Source organism: Neomonachus schauinslandi, chromosome 2 (assembly GCF_002201575.2).
Source record: "Neomonachus schauinslandi chromosome 2, ASM220157v2, whole genome shotgun sequence".
In the NCBI taxonomy this organism is placed as follows: domain Eukaryota; kingdom Metazoa; phylum Chordata; class Mammalia; order Carnivora; family Phocidae; genus Neomonachus; species Neomonachus schauinslandi.
In genome coordinates, this window is record NC_058404.1 from 22,309,416 (window position 1) to 22,315,477 (window position 6,062).

At 38.6% G+C, this 6,062-nt stretch overlaps 1 pseudogene; it reads left to right on the forward strand.

Annotated features, from left to right (window-relative positions):
• Positions 1–256: 256 nt before the first annotated feature.
• On the forward strand, positions 257–956 carry LOC110584145 (annotated as a pseudogene).
• Positions 957–6,062: the final 5,106 nt, after the last annotated feature.

The window sequence follows — 6,062 nt, forward strand, 5'->3', positions numbered from 1 at the left end:
TTCTGATGGCTTAAAATAAGTTCTCTACTGATTTTCCTTTCAAGAAGTCAAGCCTAAATCTTCTCTCTTTGAGTGTGGATTGCACCTAGAGACTCATTTTCAGTTTCTAGAATAGAGCAAAAGTGATAGTGTAGATTGGGGTACCAGGTCATAAAATGTGCTGTGACTTTATGCTTGCTCTTCTTGCAACACTAGATCTAGGGGAAGTCAGTGGTCATATCATGAAGACACCCATCTGTGGAACTGGGAGGTCCAGGCAACCATCCTCCATGGAGACAAATCTAAAAATATTCAACATTTGCTGCACATGGATGTCACTCTTCCTCTTGGCATTATAACCACTGGCAGTCATGGCTGTCCTCATCAAACTCAATACCACCTTTCCGACCAAGCAGATCCAGACCTTCACTACCTGTGCTGACAACCAGCCTGGTGTGCTCACTCAGGTTTATGGAAGTGAGTGTGCCAGGACCAAGGACAATAACCTGCTTGGCGAGTTTGAACATGCAGACATACCTCCTGCACCCTACAGGGTTCCTCAAATGGAAGTCACTTTTGATATTGATGACAGCGACATTCCCAATGTCTCTGCCTTCCAAGAACTGGCTTGCATCCTGTGCATTCAACGTGCAAGCAACAATTAAAGATGAAAAACTTCAAGGCAAGATCTACTTTGAGGACAAACCAAAAATTCTTGACAAGAGTAATGAAATCATCAAATGGCTTGATAAGAATCAGACTACAGAGAAGAAAGAATATGAACATCAGCAGAAAGACTGCAGCCCCATCACAACCAACCTACCCCAGAGTGCAGGAGGCATATCAGGAGGAAGGTCTGGGGCTTCCCTGGTGGTGGAGCTCCTCCAAATGATGGTGTCTCCCTTGGGCCTTTCATGGGAGAGATTGATTCAGCCAACCTAAGCATAGGTTTACCATTGTTCCACACAAAATATTGAAGGGCCCAAATGTGTAGCAAATGCCATGGTAATTTTAAAGTCGAGGTGCTGTAGTAAATAATTGGGCATTCTTGATACTTGAATATGGAATATGTACACAGGGAAAGGAAATATTGCAACTTACAAGTACTGTATCATAAGTGGAAAATGCAATGTCTTGAATAAAACTGTATTTAAAATTGGCAAAACCAAACAAACACCGAGCCATGTGGGCGAGCTTGGAGGCAGATCCTCCAGCCCAGCTTGGCCTGCAGGAGACTGTAGACACAGGCAACATCTTGACTGCAACCCAGTTTTCTGACCCATAGAAACTGTGAGATAATAAACATTGGTTTTGTTCTGTTTTTAAGATTTTATTTATTTGAGAAAGAGAAATAGTGAGAGAGAGCACAAGTGGGGGAGGGGGCAGAGAAGCAGGCTCTTCACCCAGCAGGGAGCCAGATGTGAGGCTCAATCCCAGGACCCTAGAATCATGACCTGAGCCAAAGGCAGACACGTGGGGTGCCTGGGTGACTCAGTTGGTTAAGCATCTGCCTTCGGCTCAGGTCATGATCCCGGGGTCCTGGGATCGAATCCCGCATCAGGCTCCCTGCTCAGCGGGAAGCCTGGTTCTCCCTCTCCCATTCCCCCTGCTTGTGTTCCCTCTCTGGCTGTGTCTCTCTCTGTCAAATAAATAAATAAATCTTTTTAAAAAAAAAGGCAGACGCTTAACCTACTGAGCCACCAGGCACCCCTAAACATTGGTTGTAAGCCACTAAGTTTGGAGGTAATTTGTTATAGAGCAATAATAATTAATATAAAACTATACTGATAAGACTCTCTTTTTCAATAATTTGAATATTGAGTAACACAGGATGAAAAAAAGTTGGAGCTCATCCCCGGTAAGGGAAGGAACCTGAAATTCGAAATGCCCTTCGATTTCTGTTATCCACACTACAGACCTGATGCATGTCTTCCTGGAAGTCTTGTCTAACCTTTCATTTGAGCTACTCTGTATTTTTCCAAGGAATTCCTTTGCACTTCATGTTATCTAGAACATATTTCTGGCATATTCAGAACAATATCCGGAACTACCAAATGTTGCTGAGAACTTTAAAATAGATTAACAATTTTTCTAAGCAAAAGAGAGAAATCAAGTAATATCAGAAATGAGAAAGAATTTATAATAATAAAAAGAAATTTTATAAACTATAAGTAAATATAAAGCTCGTGATAAAATATTTAGGTAAATTGAATGGATGAATATCTGGAACAAATAAATCAGTCAAAAGGGTTCAGAAAGAATTAAACACCTAAATGGACAAATAACTGGCCTGTAAGGTCAGACAATTTTATTGCTAAGTTATTTTAAGTTTAATATTTTTCTAAAAATTCTGGCCGATTCCATAAACTGTGAAGTACTTAATAAGTTATAACAATTGGAAAATGGGAGAAAAAATGTTTAACTTACTGTATAATTATCTAAAAATCCCAAGAGAATATTAAAGCCTAAAGAATTTAAATAGAAGATATCCACAAACACACAATACACACCACAAACACACCTATGTGTGAATGCCTGTGTTTTACTCAATATCTTTCCTATAATGCAGCAGAAAACAGAAGATACTATATCAAAGCAAAACAAAATCTTACATTCAAATTTTAAAATAATATGTTAGATAAAGCCAAAATAATAATAAGAAGAATTCATAGAATCTCTTCAAATAGAAATACAAACTTTACAAAGTTATAAAATAGCATGTAAATAAAAGGAGAGACATTCATTATTTTACAATTAGAAATCTACTGCATTATAAAGATAAGACCCAGCAAGTCAGGGACTATGTCTGCCTTACTCATTTGCTATTTAACTGGGGTTTAACATTATGCTCTGTATGCACTGGAGTTGATATTCAATAAATAATTATTGAATGACGGGGCGCCTGGGTGGCTCAGTCAGTTAAGGTCTGACTCTTGGTTTCGGTTTGGGTCATGATCTCAGAGTCGTGAGATCGAGTCCTGCGTCAGGCTTTTTTTTTTTTTTTTTTTTAAAGATTTTATTTATTTATTTGACAGAGAGAGACACAGTGAGAGAGGGAACACAAGCAGGGGGAGTGGGAGAGGGAGAAGCAGGCTCCCCGCAGAGCAGGGAGCCCGATGCGGGACTCGATCCCAGGACCCTGGGATCATGACCTGAGCTGAAGGCAGTCCCTTAACCAACTGAGCCACCCAGGCGCCCCTGCGTCAGGCTTTGTGCTCAGCAGGGAATTTGCTTGAGATTCTCTCTCCCTCTCCCTCTGCCCCTCCCCCCACTCATACTCTTACTCTCTTGCAAATAGATAAATAAATTTTTAAAAAATAAAAATTAAAACCACATAATAATCTCAAAAAAAACCTGAAATTGCTTTTGATAAATTGTACATGACAGAAAATCTTTATATAGAATAACTACAATATGACACTCTTAAAATTAACTTTTTAGTTTTGAATAGGTTTGAGAAAGCTTCACAAACTGAGGAAGAAAGAAAATGGCCCTCTATCATGGCCTTTTAAATTGCTTCTTCTCGCATCAGGTACCTGTTCATTTCTTGCAATGTAACAACCCAGTTCTCCTATCTTTATGGCAGCCACAAAGGGGAGTTACTTGCCTCTTTGATCCAAGGTCCCAAATTGGTTGTTCACTGCTTAGACACCAATTGCTGCTGCTTTATCTAGTCATCTTGTAACTTGCCCCAAGTATCTTCCTGTTTCCTGCATTATTGATGATGAGCATCATTTATGCTGCATCGACTGTTTGTAGGAATAGTCTGTTGAATGTCTTTTGGGCTCTGAATTCTGTTTTCTCTTGTTCAAGGGGTTCTCTCAGATTTTGACCTCTTTCAAGTTCTTAATTGCTTTTTAAGAGTAGGCCTGTATTTATCTTCGTCCGTTTTGGGTTATTTGTATAGATTTGGTGCAGGAGGAGGAGACTTCAATGTATGATCAGTCCGCTGTCTTGAATTGGAGTTATTGTCTATGTTTCTTGAAAGAGACACAACTACAGGGCACCTGGGTGGCTCAGATGGTTGGGCATCTGCCTTCGGCTCAGGTCATGATCTCAGGGTCCTGGGACTGAGCCCCTCATGGGGCTCCCAGCTCAGTGGGGAGCCTACTTCTCTCCCTCTGCCCCTCCACGCCCAGCCCCCTCCCCCCCGCTCGTGCTCTCTTTCTCTCTCAAATAAATAAATAAAATCTTGACAGAAAGAAAGATATAATAACAAAAGACTGGATGACTTAAACAGCAAGCATTTATCCTCACAGTTCCAGAGGCTGGAAGTCTGAGATCAGGCATCAGCATAGTGGGTTCTTGGGACAAACCTATTTCTGGCTTGCAGATGGCTCCCTTGTTGCTCTATCATCACATGACACAGAGTGTGCTGTCTCTTCCTCTTTCAAGGGCACTCATACCATCATGGCAATGAAGCCAAACTCCTTTCTTTCTGTCACTTTAAAAGCCCCAGATTTAGGGCAGGGTAGAGAGCAGTATGCATTCTTCTAACTGCATTTTTAAATAATATTTGAGTTTTTAAAACCTGCCATAAAAAAATAAATTTTATGTAGTTGATGTGCATGAACTTCCAGGGTCTACTTTGAATGTTTACATGAAAAGGAAATTAATTTTATAAAGGAGCGGGCACAATATGTAAGAAATCCTCAGAAGGAAGGAGAAGCCTGGACAAGCATGATACCTGAGCAAAAATCAGAGCTTGGCAATTCTATGACATAAAAGGAGTCTAGGGGCAAAGCAATCTTAGAAACTAGGGAATTAAAACCTGACTTTTGTCTTTTAATCTATGTGCACACATCTGCAAAATGTTGAGCAAATGCTACAGTGGTGCCATGGGGACTGTCAATATTGATATTGCTTATAGATAAAGGGAAGTCACAAAGTGAAAACAGACGAAGCAAACCAACTTCACTGTGTCAAAGAATTCGGATTACAAACATTTTTGAGAACTTCCCCATGCAAATATCTATTCATCATGCTTTTCCTTAAGTGTATCATTACATCTGCATCATTTTATTTTCATTATAAATTGTTTGATTTTTAAAATGACGTACTTGTACTTAGTTTCTTGAGCATGCTGTTTCAGATCACAACTTATAAAATGATACCATCTTGCTGGCAAAGTTCTATCAAACAGAACAATTATCAAAACTCATAATTAGAGTTTTATTTCTGCCATTCTGTCTGATATTTTAGAAGGAAATTGTCTGCAAATCACATTTTTGTTCATGTAGACTGTCATTATGTCTTAATTGATATTATGTGTTATGTTTACACAATATGAACATACCAGCAGTTGGATAAAACATCATTTCACTGTCATGAAAACATCCACTTTAAATATAAGCAGTTGTCACTTTGAATGGTAGTGTGGGACAGTGAAAATGACCCTGCCAGTTGAAAATGTGATAAGCAAGTTTAGTCACTGAAAAAAATTATAATAGCTCCATTAACTTTAACATTAATTTTTGTCCAAATATTAAGAACTCTCTTACCATATGCTATAAATGTATAGGAATATTTAAAAACAAAGAAGAGTAAAACTGTTATTTCTTTAATACACTGTAATTAAAATTGAAACATTGAGGATTTAAGTCTTTCACTCCTTTGTAAAAAGAAAATATATCAGGAGTAGGATTAATAACACTTGCCTTCTGCTGATTATATAACATTATACAGAGGAAGCATCTTTTTTTTTTTACGTTGGCAATTTTTTATACTCTTTTCTAAGGTGGAATACCTTCAGCATTTTATCTTTTGCTTTCAAGTCATGAAATATCTCTGACAGTTCCTTTAATGTGAAGTTTTAGCCAGTGTCAGTTTGTCCAGAACATCTTAATTATTTTTGTCACAACCACTGGCGAAATTTCTATGTTGGCCTTCACCATGTGCCTTTAGCTGCATAGCTAAAGTCTCTTGAATAGTAGCTGGTTCCATGTTCCCTAGTCAGCTGTCTCTCTTAAACTCCATTTACACCTGATTTGAATTTGACTTCTAGCATGAACACTTTACATTTTCTTGTTCCTTCTTTTGTCTTTCTTGGCCAGTTTCCTCTTTTGACATCCATTTTTGTAAAA